The sequence below is a fragment of the Glycine soja genome, chromosome 1 (genome assembly GCF_004193775.1).
Source record: "Glycine soja cultivar W05 chromosome 1, ASM419377v2, whole genome shotgun sequence".
NCBI lineage: Eukaryota > Viridiplantae > Streptophyta > Magnoliopsida > Fabales > Fabaceae > Glycine > Glycine soja.
In genome coordinates, this window is record NC_041002.1 from 25,625,513 (window position 1) to 25,639,994 (window position 14,482).

The window sequence follows — 14,482 nt, forward strand, 5'->3', positions numbered from 1 at the left end:
AACAAAACGCTTGGCTTAGCGCTCGGATAAGACCGCTTAGCGAGTTATGCAGATCAAAAAGCCTGTAACTCTTGCTAAGCCGGGCTCTGTACCGGCTTAGCTAAAATGATGCATTTTAAGTACAAAGGAGACACTACTTAGCTGATGAGGACTCACTTAGTGCTCACATTGCAGCAAGGAATTCAGCTTAGCCGCCATAACTGGTGCTTAGCTTCATGTACCCCAGTTCTGGCCACAAAGAAATGAGCTTGGCGGCAACTAGTCGCGTTTAGCCAAACACTACATGATGCTTAGTGGTTAGACCGTCGCTTAGCCAAATTCAGATTGAGTTGAAATTGGCTTAGCTCAGCCTTGGCCAGCTTAGTGGACCAAATCAGCCTCAGATGCCAGGGTTGATCGCTAAGCGCCTGAGAATCGTAGCTTAGCGCATGAACAAAGATGCGCTTAGTGCGAGGCTTGCGCTTTGCGAAAGGAATGTTTTTCAGAAAATGTTTTCTAAGTCGTTTTTCAGTCCCTTCCTCAACAAATTGAAACCCTTATATCTAACAATTAAGGGTAAGTTAATATACTCCAATGTACAGATTATAAAGTAAGTTCCACATGATATAATGCATGAAAAATAAAGATAACAGAAATTAAAACTGGGTTGCCTCCTAGGAAGCGCTTCTTTAACGACATTAGCTTGACGCTTTTACCTCAATGGGTGATCAAATAAACAGTGTTATGTTCCCTTATAAATTCTTCACCATGGTACAGTTTTAACCTCTGGCCATTAACTACCCATGTCCTGTCAGGATTCTGAGATTATGGGTCACATAGCTCTATTGCACCATAAGATCGAACTTCCTTGATAATAAAGGGTCCAGACCATTTGGACTTCAGCTTACCTAGAAATAATTTCAATCTTGAATTAAAAAGTAGTACCTATTGTCCCGGTTTGAAGTCTTGCTTCAACAGTTTTTTGTCATGGTAAGTCTTGACTTTTTCTTTGTAAAGTCTTGAAGATTCATAAGTTGTTAATCACATTTCTTCAAGCTCCAACAATTGTATCTTTCTGTGCTCTCTGGACGCCTTCTCATCAAAGTTCAGAAATTTCAAAGCCCAATATGCCTTGTGTTCCATTTCGACTGGTAAATGACACGATTTGCCATACACCAGTTGAAAAGGAGACAAACCAATTGGAGTTTTGTATGCAGTTCTGTAGGCCCACAGTGCATCTTCTAATTTGGCTGACCAATCTTTTCTGGTTGATGCCACTGTTTTTTCTAGTATTTTCTTTAATTCTCTGTTGGATATTTCGACTTGCCCATTAGTTTTAGGATGGTAGGGGGATGCCACTCTATGATTCACATGGTATTGACTCAACACCTTTTGAAGTTGTGCATTACAAAAATGCGAACCACCATCGCTGATTAAGATTCGAGGTACCCCAAATCGAGCAAAGATATTCTTCTTGATAAATTTCACCACAGTCTTAGCATCATTCCTTGAAGTGGCCATAGCTTCCACCCATTTAGACACATAATCAATAGCTACCAAAATGTATTCATTTCCTGCAGATGAAGGAAATGGACCCATGAAGTTGATACCCCAACAATAAAAAACTTTAACTTCCATAATATTTTGTAGAGGCATCTCATTCCTTCGGGAAATTCCCCCCATTCTCTGACATTGGTCACACTTTAAGACATGGTGATGGGCGTCTTTAAAAAGTGTTGGCTAGAAAAATCCTGACTGTAAAACCTTAGCTACTGTTTTGTCTCCGCCATAATGCCCACCACATGGTGAATTGTGACAATGCCACAATATGCCCTTGGCCTCCTCACTTGTCACACATCTTCGAAGGAGATTATCTGCACCTACTTTGAACAAGTGTGGATCATCCCAAATGTAATGTTAGGCATCATAGAAGAATCTCTTTCTCTGTTGCCAATTGAGATCTTTCGATATAACACCTACTGCCTTGAAATTAGCCATATCAGCGAACCAGGGTCTCCTTGCAATCAAAAACAAAGATTCATCAGGAAATTTATCTCTTATTTCAGCCTCTTTTGAAGTGACATCTTCATTCACCAATCTGGATAGGTGGTCTGCTACTACATTTTCATAACCTTTCTTGTCCTTGATGACTAAATCAAATTCTTGAAGCAGCAGTATCCATCTAATCAATCGTGGCTTGGAATTAGCTTTGCGCAACAAATATTTTATTGCTGCGTGATCAGTGTAAATCACTATCTTTGATCCCACCAAATAAGATCGAAATTTCTCAAGTGCAAACACAATTTCCAGCAATTCTTTCTCAATGGTGGCATAGTTAATCTGAGCATCATTCAAAACTTTGCTAGCGTAATAGATGGTATGAAACATTCTACCCTTCTGCTGCCCTAGCACAGCACCTACTGCATAATCACTTGCATCACACATCAATTCAAACTCTTGTCCCTAGTTTGGTGTTGTAATCATAGGAGCAGAAACCAATTTGGCTTTGAGAGTGTTGAAGGCTTCTAAGCATTCTTCATTGAATACAAACATAGCCTCCTTGTTCAACAGATTGCTTAGGGGTTTAGCAATTTTGGAGAAGTCTTTAATGAATCATCGATAAAATCCAACATGACCCAAAAAACTGTGTATGCCTTTTACATTAACTGGGGGTGGAAGTTTATCAAGAACATCTAGTTTTGCTTTATCCACCTCAATTCCTCTTTTAGAGATCTTGTGTTCCAGCACAATACCTTCTCGAACCATAAAGTGACATTTTTCCCAGTTAAGCAGCAAATTAGATTCTTCACAACGCTGTAACACTTTCTCTAAATTTGCTAAGCAATTTCCAAAAGATGCACCGAAGACCGAAAAATCATCCCTAAAGACTTCGATACATTTCTCTACCATGCCATCAAAAATTGCCATCATACATCTTTAGAAAGTAGCAGGGGCGTTACATAAACCAAACAACATGCGGTGATAAGCAAAAACACCAAAAGGACATGTAAACGCTGTTTTTTCTTGATCCTGAGGATCTACTGTAATCTGATTGTAACCTGAGTATCTGTCCAAGAAACAGTAGAAGGATTGCCTTGCAAGTCTCTCAAGCATTTGATCCATGAAGGGAAGCGAGTAATGGTCTTTTCTTGTGGCTTCATTAAGCTTCCTATAATCAATACACATTCTCCATCCGATGACTGTTCTTGTAGGAATTAGCTCATTTCTATCATTTTTGACCACTGTCATCCCTCCTTTTTTTGGAACAACTTGAACCGGACTAACCCATGAGCTATCTGAAATTGGGTAGATGAGCCCTGCCTCTAGTAACTTAAGCACTTCTTTTCTTACTTCTTCTTTCATTATAGGATTCAATCTTCTCTGAGGTTGTCTCACGGGCTTGAAATTGGTTTCCAAATTGATTTTGTGCATACAATATGATGGATTGATTCCTTTTAAATCAGAGATGTGCTAACCAATAGCCACTTTATGACGTTTTAGAATCTGCACCAGTTGATCTTCTTCTTCCTTCTTCAAAGAGTTGCTAATTATAACAGGTTTAGTCTTATTATTCTCCAAGAACACATACTTTAAATGCGCTAGAAGGGTCTTTAATTTTGCTTTGGGCTTTTCTGTTGGTCTAAAATTTTTTAATTCTTCAAAAACCATATGACCAACAGAGTTGTTTTTTGGATCATCAGGCTCTTCATCACAAACTAAGCAGTCTACCACATTTTTAGGTTCTTTTTCCAAAGGAAACTGTAATATCATGGTTGAAGCTGATGATGCTATTTCCTGCTCCACCTCTTCTTCTTCAAAACAAGCATCACCTATATCTGAGTGTTTCATGGCTTCAAAGAGGTCAAAAGAGATTTTCTGATCCTCCATACTAAGTTCCAATTGATGATGAATTGATGATGGATTGTGGTAACTTGAAGAATGCTTTCTTGATGTGTTTCAAAAGAGATTTTCAAAACAAGCATCCTTTTCTTCTTCGTTGATCAATTGATGATGGATTGTGGTAACTTGAAGAATGCTTTCTTGATGTGTTTCAATCTTTGCATACTCTTCTTCTCTTCTGTCCACAACTTTAGTCATGTCATCTACCAACTTGCCAAGCTGAGTTTCAGTTCTTTTAAAAGCTTGTTGCATCGAGTCTAAAGTATCTTTGAATTGCATTAGCAGGTCATCCAGATTAAAAAATCCTTATGCTTCATTGTGATAATAAGGTTGCCATTCTGACTCCCATTGATAATCTGCAGAAGAATAGTCCCTTTCAAACTGAGTTCCCTGCTGTTGCATGGAATAGCAGTCGCCTTTAGAGCTAGCTTGGTACGTCATGAAGTCTGCCAATACACTTTCAAGATCAGGAGCTCTCCCTTTCTCATAATAGTTGTACATGGCCGGTTCCAGCCTCTGATCAAAGTTATTTATAGAATAAAAATAGCAACTGTCCTGGTGATGCTCTCCTCCAGCAAAATCACAATTTATTAGTGGAATAGAGATAACAATCTTCATGATACAACGATAAGAGATTTGTCTTCCTTAGAAATAATTAAGCCACCTGTAGGAGATTCTATACATACAAAATACTAACAGACACAACGGTTATCCCATTCAATAAAAGAAGATAAATATGAATAGAAAACAAATATTCATAGATAATCAAAGAATAATGAATAAAGAAAAGATACCTAAAAGCGAACCAACTTTCCAAATAAAAAGAAGTTCCCCGACAACGACGCCAAAAACTTGTTCGCTTCCGGCAAGTGCACCGGATCGCGCAAGTAGTATAAAACAGTAAGAACCGAGTATCGAACTCTCGGGGAACTTGTGTTACTTGGTAAAGCTATTTCAGTAAATAGGTGTCCAGTGTGAAAAGAGATGTGTTTACTATGAACAGGTGTGTAAACTAACTATTAAAAGGGAAAAATTAAGTGAGAAATGATGCATAAAAACAAGTAGATGACACGTTGGTCTTCCTAATAGGTGCCTGATGCTAGAAGGATATTCTCTACTTAACAATGCTCATGCGTTTTATGGTGTCTCCTGAAATGCTAAACCCCGATTCCTCATGATAGTCTAGCCTAATCCTGACCAAGCATCGTCCGCAGATTCCTCTTGTTGGACTAAACTCGGCCAGGACCGCATTAAGACAAACATACAACCAATAGGTTACCGTACCTCGATTCCTCGTGAAAATACGACAAACTAGCCCTGTCTTATCAAGTTCTAAGAATCAGACCAGTTTCCACTGTTGAATGATCCTAAAAACACATGCATCTACATGATCAAGGCAAAAGCATGGTAGAATGAAGTTCTGATAGTACAATGAACACACAAAACATCATTAAATAGATAAAAAGATATTTACATCAAGTACTTACAAGGAAGATCCAACAGAGGATTTAGCTTTCCATAACTGGGAAGCTTCCTTTACAACAAAGAGAAGAGAATGAAATATTGTAGATATACAAGTAGTGGGGATGTCTCCTCCACCTCTAGCACCTCACAATCACTCACAAACTCATCTCAAGCTCTCAAGATGGCTTCCTCTTCCAACTCTGGTCTCTGCGGATCTTCACACAACAAATTCTCTCAAACTCTTTGGAACTTAGACCTTTCTCTCTCTAGAACTCTCCAATTATGCAGAAGCTTCAAGAAAATGCCAAAATCCCCTCAGAAATTTGATTTCAGGCCTAAATAGGTGGCTTTGTTTGTGCTCGTGCACTTATCACAATTCTAAACCGCTTAGCGTGCATTTGTGAATTTCGGCTTAGCGTGGCTATTCTCGCTCAACGGATGGACTGAAGCGGTGCACTTAGCGGGATGACCCTTTTCTCAATGAATATGCAAAACTCATCTGATGTAAGCTCCATTGGAGCTTGTAGGCCTAGGATCTTCTTTATCAATGGATTCCTTTGCTTCTTGGAAGATGAATGACAGCGGAATGGAGAAGGAAGAGAGAGAGGAGACGCCACTTCAAGGAGAAGATGAGTCTAGAAGAAGCTCACCACTATAGGAGGCCATGGATAAGAGCTTGGAGGAAGAAAGAGATGAATAAAGGGAGAGGAAGAGAAGAGCACGAAATTTTTTGCTCTAAAGGAGCTCTGAAATCTGAAATTTAATTTTCAAATGATCAAAGTTGCAAAATGCACACAAATAGCCTCTATTTATAGCTTAAGTGTCACACGAAATTTGAATTTCTATTCAAATTTCACTTAAATTTGAAATTGAATTTGTAGAGCCAAATTTTGGAGCCAAAATTTCACTAATTATGATTAGTGAATTTCAGATATGATTCAGCCCACTAATCCAAGATCAAGTCCAAGATTCTCCACTAAGTGTGCTTAGGTGTCATGAGGCATGTAAAGCATGAAGGACATGCACAAAGTGTGACTATATGATGTAGCAATGGGGTGTAGCAAGCAAGTTCTCACCTCCCCCTCTAAAATTTAATTGTATTGGGCTTCTCCCAATTCAATTAAATTTATTTTTCAACACACACATCAAATATTTACTTAATGCACGTGAAATTACAAAACTACCCCTTATACAAAAACTAGTCTAGGTGCCCTAAAATACAAGGGCTGGAAAATCCTACATTTCTAGGGTACCCTACCTACATTACGGAACTCTAAATACAAGGCCTAAAATTAATGAAATCTTAATCTAATATGTACAAAAATAAGTGGGCTCATACTTAGCTCATGGGTCCAAAATCTACCTTAAGGCTCATGAGAATCCTAGGGCCTTCTCTTGCATCTTTGGTCCAATCTTCTTGGAGTCTTCAATCCAATGCCCTTGGGGGGTAGGATTGCATCATCATCCTTCTTTCAGATTCTTTCTCGCGCTCAACCGAGATGTGTTGCGCTCAGCGGATTGTTCACTAAGCCAAAAGATTGGCTTAGCGAGAAGGTGAAAATCAACACTTCAAAACTTGCCTAATTAACCTGAAATTGAGAGAAAAAATGATTATTAAATACACAAAATGTAAGTACTAAGTATTTATTACCTATCTTTAGCAAAAAGTAATTACAACACTACAAAATACCCATAAATTGGAGGAGTTTGATACAATTTACACAAATTTTATACACAAAAGTTAGTTTTATTCACCGACTAACGGGGGGGGGGGGGAGTCAAGCACAGAAGGCAAAAGGATTCAACATGGATTATGAGGCAAATCTTGGAGCATAGCTATATCCTAGGTGATTAAGGAAAGCTATATCCTGCACTCGTCAGAATTAGAAAACACGTTTTAATGCATACTATACTACATAACCATAGCCAAGTAATGTACTATAATGATAATGATAATGATAATAATAAGAGGAAACAATGATATTAGATTATATATGCTTATCTTGGTGTCTTATTTTAAGTAATCATTACCTTATTGGCTACTCTATTCAAAGACAATGATGTAACACAGAGTTGGAGTATTATCAATAAAATAAGCAACTCTATATTGTGTTAGAGAAAAAAAGACCCACAACCTTGTATATAATTTGTGAGAGAAAATAATTATGCACCCCAAAAGTGTTGCAATGTAAATAAATAAATAAGAAAACAACATTAGGCTCTGTTCCTTTTGAGTGGCCGTAATGTATAAGAAAAAAGAATTAGGTAGATGCCAATCTCTAGTTAATATCTAGAAAGGAAGAGAAAAAAACCCGTGATATAATGTTTTATAAAGAAATAATAAATATTGATAGAATGTATGACCAATAAGAATTCCCTAAGCTTCTTAAGCACTATTGTAGTTGATGAAAATAAGTATATAACAAATTATAAGATAAAAATTGAGGAAAAGGATTATAAACTCACAAATTTAATCCGAATTGATTATATTTAATTGAGTTTATTTGGTTTAAGTTTTAACTTTTTTTTTTGTTCATTATAGAAGATTATTATATATTTTTAAGTCTTTTATCTTTATTTATTGTCTTTTTATATAAACTTTTAATTCTATATTAATATAGGGTCAAATATATTTTACTCATTAATAATACTCAAATATATTTTATTTAATATTTAGTTTTTTTTGTGCTTATCAGTGTTATCACATTACATGTCTCATTATTTTTTTAATCCAAAATATAATAAAATTATTACCAAACTTATCAGTGTTATCACTTTACATGTCTTCTTATTAAACTAAAACTAGAGCAAATTTAATAAACTTTTTGCTTTATTTAGAGTAGAAGGTCCCCAACATAAGCTGGGGATAGAGAAAGAGGAAGAAGGTATCAAGGTAATCACATATTGTAGTTCATGCTGAGGTTCAAACACAAACCCAAACCTTCATCTTCATGGCTTGGCCAAACTTACAGCATTATTTAATTTGTTTAAAGTAAATAATTTTCAGCTATAAAAATTATAAAAAATAAACAAAGATAAGTTTCTTCTTGGTTGTTATATTTTTAATTTATAGAGACAAATTGTTGCAAATTTTGATTCAAAATCTTTCATTAATGATAAAGGAGGGAATTCAACTTTGTTAATAAACTTTGAACATCTATTGCACCATTTTGGGGTCATAAATGATCATGTAGACTAGGATAGAATCTCAAGCATATAATTATCCTACAAATTCTCTCCGATGGAGGCACACCCAGACTTAGATGCTTTAGGTACAAATCTTATTTCATACCTTCAGATGATGCAAAAGCTTTCCAGATAATAATAACAGTAATTAAAATAATAAATAAAAAAATACCTCTTCAAGCAAATGAAGTGGTCCCCAGTGATCGTCAAATCCAAATAAAAATGCCATTTGAGCCTTCCTTTCTCTCATAAATGTCCAATCTGGTGCCTCTGAAAGCTAGCAGGGGAAACACATGATTAACGTTGCAGTTCAACTTTGTATGATATATCTTAGTATACAAGAAGGTTGATTAGAAAGCCCATAAGCCCACCATCCTTGTAATATAGCCACAATCAAACATGAAATCTACAAAAAAATTGATAGTGAATCTCGTCCCTCTTGAGGACAGAGGGTAGCTGAATGTACAGGTTAGGTATTAGCCAGACCAAGCAGCTATAAGTATTGAGAACCTACTTAGAAAATTTAGTGATGAGTTTAGAGCATATCATTGAATTCAAAGAACAAACGAAGTAAAATCCTTTGCCAACTATTCAATTCTGGAAGGCTTGAGATTATGGAGATCATATTTTGCAATACTTGAATTCAAAACTACTGAAGAAATGAACAAGGAAATAAGCTCACCATGCCTTAATCCAAACTGCTTGCCACCATATAAATTCTCAATTTAAAAAATTTACAATCATTAACTTCAAAAAAGAAAAATTGTTGCAATCTCCAAAGTTATAAAAGCATAATAACAACAGAATCTATAACACCAACCACAAAAAGGAAGGCATAGCAAAGGGAAAAGAGGATGATATTTTTAATTGTGCAATTGGATATCAGATATTATAATAAGCATAAACTAAATGGCTATTTTTATATATTTAGAAAAATAGAATAATTGTGTACATCAGAAATTCACTAGCCGTTATATGGGTCAATTATAATACAAACATTCTTTTACAAGTCAGAACAAACATACTACCCAATGATAAGAAACAACTACTGCTTCAACATGTATGTGGTATCAAAAACTATAAAAGGACTGACTAGGTCATTTCCTCTAAATGAGTTTGACATGCTACATCCATAGTCACACTGCCACCACCCCCTCCCCCTACTTTATCTTGCTGGTGCATGCTATGATTAGAAGTTTGAGATTGCTGGTTTGAAAGGGTGTGCTATTGAAGCTGCTGCTGTTGTGAATTGGTACTTGATTGTTGTTGTTGCTGCTGCTACTGAGCCAGCTTCAACTACACATACAAAAACTTTAGAAGATAAATCACAAAACTTTTTGTAAATATAACAAAAAGTATAAATGAAATAGTTTAATAACCATAACCTTATGTATCACAATGCACCAATTAATGGCCTAACATATTTACGTTTATCCAAACAAACAAAATGCAACCTCGACCCAACATCACCAGACAACGACCCACAAACATTCACAAAATGCCCCAATGTCTAAAATTTCAAATTCACATTGTGAGAATCACCATTAGCCAGAATGTCAAGCAGGGTATACCTCAAAGATATCATCGAAGAAAAAGTCGGAGGAGAATCATCAAGAAGGTGAGAACCACTAAACGCCATACCAGAATCCTTGTCGATTCAAACAAATCCAGATTCAAGAACAACACCATGAACCATAAACACTAATAACTTGAAATCATTAACGTTGTTCCCAGGCGCTTCTTTCAAAACCCTTCTCATGAAGAAAGGCTCGGAATTGGTACCCACCACCACCGTCTCGTCAGACCCATCAATCATTTCCATGGATTCCAGTTCCGCGGCATCTAAAGTCGGAGGCTTTTCGGCGTCTAGAACGAAGGGGGAGTCACTGGTGAGGGTTTCCGATGAGTCTTGGATGGTGGGTCCATCACGAGGAGCGGTTTCTGGCTTGTGCAGGAGGGTTTCAAGGGTGAAGACGGTAGGGTTGAGAGAGTAGAAGATGAGGTTGCCGATGGCGACACCGAGAGAGTTGAGGGGCTCTTCCTGCGAAGGGGCGTGAATTTTATCCTTTCTGTTGAGGGAAAGATGTAGAGAAGAGGAAGAAGAAGAGATGGTGCGAGGAACAGTGTCTTTGAGTTGCAGCAGAGAACAGGAATCGGGGACTTCGATTTTGAGGAAGGAGGACTTACGAGGTCGAGGAGTCTATGGAAGCTTCTAGGGAACGGAGGAGAATGGGAGACTGAGTGTGAAAATAAGTAGGTGCTGAGATTAATTTCAAAGACGGTCTTTTAATAAATCCATTTTTGAATATTTTGAATATTTCATTTTTAAGACGGTTTTTATAAATCCTTTGTTATATAACTTTTATTATTTACAAAATTATCTTCGCGTGACATTCTAAGACAGTTTCACATAATCTTTTTAGAATTTATGTCATAAAAAATAACTTTTTTAGTAGTGCTTATGTTAAAGCCCTCTACTCATGCCATCAAAATCATTGAAGACATGTGTTCTAGCCCCTACAACAACTCAAGGGATAAGAGGATTATGAAGAGAGGCATCAGCCAGGTGGAGACAGATGAATCCCAAACTGAATTGGGAAAAAAGATGCAAGCTCTATCATTGAAGATTGAGACACTCAAAGGGCTCAGGCTCAAGTCCCCACCACTACACCTCCATTACCAACCTGTGATAAATGTGGAATTGTGCATAGGCCAGGAGAAGGCGCTGTTGATGATGAGCTAGCTGCAACCATGGATGAGATAAACTTTGTTGGGGGAAGAAACAATTCTTTTAATGAGTAGCCTAGAAATTTCAATCAAGGGCGAGGCTTCAGGCAAAATTAGGAAATGTTTAGGTCTCAACCCATGCAAAATCAAAGACCTAGATCAAAAGGAGAGACAACCCACTCTTCAAGAAACCATGTTTTAGTATATGACCCATAATGATCAGAGACTGAAGTAGGTAAAGTCCCAATTAACCAGTATACAATCTTTCTTATTACAAAGGCAGTTAGACACTCTTCCTTCACAACCTGAACCAAGTTATAAGAAGAGGGATGCCAATGTTGTGATTACTAGAAGCAATAGGATTCAAGAGGACTCTGAGGAGAAGGAAGGTTCCTCTCCAAAAGCTACATGACATCCTTCCTAAAGAGGACCAAGCACCTGAGAAAATTGAGGTTCATACTAATGGGAACTCGATATCAAAGAATGAATGAGATAAAAAGGAGATATTGACATCTCCTAAGGTAAGTATACCATTTCCTTAGAGAGTTAAGAATGACTGACAAGATGCGGAATTTAGAAAATTTCTTGAAGTTATGAGAAAAGTGCACATCAACCTCCTCTTCGTTGAGGCTATTTCATAGATGTCATCTTATGCCAAGCATTTGAAAGATATTTTACAAGGAAGATTGACAAATTTTGGCATTGTGTGTCTTAATGAAGAGTGTTCTGCTATGGTCCCTAGGAAATTTCCTACTAAGATGAAAGACTCCAGTAAATTTACTATTCCTTATTTGATAGGGGAGGTCTTACTTTGATAAGTGTCTATTGGGGGCTAGTATAAATTTGATACCCTATTTTGTCTTTAAGAAATTAGGCATAACAAACTTAGAGCCTACTGACATCTCTTTTCACCTTGCTGATCGTTTAGTTGTCTATCCTAGAGGGGCGATTAAGGATGTGTTGGTTAAGGTGGACAAGTTCATCTTTTCGGCTGATTTTTTTGTCTATCCTCATTTACTTCCTACAGTTTCATTAAGTCTGTTGATGGATTTGATGCATTGATGGAGGGGGTGTTCTCAAGTATAGGGATGCTTGACCCTCTAAAGAAAGTTCTCACTAATGAGAACCTTGACTGGGAGTTGAACCCAAAAGTGGAGGAAATACTGATGTTTGTTCACTCTCAAGTATTTTTTTCTTAACCCCTCATCTTCTCTTCCAATTGTGATTTATGAAAGTTTACATGAAACTAGGGAGGAGAAATTGTTGCGGGTTCTCAGGGACAACAAGGAGGCCTTTGGGTGGAGCATTCATGAACTAAAGGATTTGGACCCCACAATTTGCACCCACAGAATCAACACTAAAGAGTGGTCTCTACCGAAATGGTTACCTCAAAGGAAACTTAATCCCAACATGATGGAGGTGGTCAAATGAGAGGTAATTAAGTTGTTGGATGTATGAATTATCTATCCTATTTTTGATAGCCCTTGGGTTAGTCTTGTTCAATGTGTCCTTAAGAACACGTGCAATATTGTGATGGAAAATGAGCACCATGAGTTTATAGTTGTGAGAAAGATAATCGGGTGATAGATGTGCGTTGACTATAGAAGACTTAATGAAGCCACTTTGCGCTTCCCTTTATTGACCAAATGCTTGATAAGCTAGCATGCAAAGCTTTTTATTGTTGTTTAGATGGATATTTTGGCTATTTGCAAATTCCAATTGCTAGGAGGGACCAAGAAAAAACTACTTTTACATGTCCCTATGGAACTTTTGCATATAGACGGATGTCATTTGAACTTTGTAATACTCCTGCTACTTTTCAAAGATGCATGATGTCTATTTTATTTATTTATTTAATTGAGTCTTGCATTGAAATACTCATGGATGATGTTTCTATTTTTGGAACTTGTTTTGACACATGGTTGCATAACTTGAATGTGGTCTTGAAAAGGTGTAGGGATACAAGGTTAGTCTTGAACTTGGAAAACTTCCAATTCATGGTGAAAAAGAGCATTGTCTTGGGGCTTAAGTTGTCCCATGTTGTCATAGAGGTTGATCTTGCCAAGGTGGAGGTGATTGCAAAATTGGCACCACCAAATTGTGTGAGATTCGTGAGGAGCTTTTTACGGCATGCTAGATTTTATAGGAGGTTTATGAAGGAATTCTCAAAAATAGCTAAACCCCTTAATGATTTGTTAGCTAAGGATGTTAACTTTGAATTTTTTTTGAGGAGTGCCTATGGGCATTAAATATTCTTAAGCAGAGTTTAGTGAGTACTCCTGTGGTGACAACCCCTGACTGGTCATTACCTTTCAAGCTCATGTGTGATGTTAGTGACACAATTGTTGGGGCGGTTTTGGGGCAAAAAAAGGATAGGGTGTTTTATACCATTTACTATGCTATTAGAACCCATGATGATGCCCAAGAGAACTACATTACAACCAAAAAGGAGCTTCTGGCAGTTGTTTTTGCTTTTTGATAAATTTAGGCATTACTTGTTTTTGTCTAAGGTTATTTGTTATACTGACCACTTTGAAATTAAGTATCTTATGTCTAAGTAGGATGCCAAACCCAAGTTAATTAGGTGGATCCTCTTACTGCAAGAGTTTGACCTAGAAATCAAAGATAAGAATGGGTTTAAGAATTTGGTGGCTAACCATTTGTCCAGATTAGACCCCTTAGTCATGCAACCACCAGATGATGGAAGAATAAAGGAGACTTTTCCTAATGAAAGTCTCCTTACTATGGCTACAGTTTCAAAGACAACTTGGTATGCTGACATTGTGAATTATCTGGCATGCAGGGTGTTCCTAGATGACATCAACAATCAAGCCAAGAAGAAGCTTATGTTTGAGGCAAAAAAATATTTTTGGGATGATTTGTACCTCTTCAAGGTGTGTGTAAACAATCTAGTAAGATGGTGTGTGACTTACGATAAGGTACCTTATATCCTTACTCATTTTCATTCTTTTGAGATTGGAGGTCATTTAGGTCCTTCTAGGATTGCTCATAAGGTATTCTAGTGTGGGTTCTTTTGGTCTATCATCCATGCAAATGCTCATGCATTTGTAGCTGCTTGTGACAGATGTCAACGCACCAAGCCATTATCTAGGAAGATGGAAATGCCGCAAAATAACATGCTTGTTGTTGAGATGTTTGATGTAGGGGGGATAGACTTCATGGGTTTGTTCCTTAAATCCTTTGGTAATGAATATATACTTGTTGT

The 14,482-nt window shown here is 37.1% G+C and overlaps 1 pseudogene; it reads right to left on the reverse strand.

The window, feature by feature from the left end:
* Window positions 1-9,718: 9,718 nt before the first annotated feature.
* On the reverse strand, window positions 9,719-10,923 carry LOC114417909 (annotated as a pseudogene).
* Window positions 10,924-14,482: the final 3,559 nt, after the last annotated feature.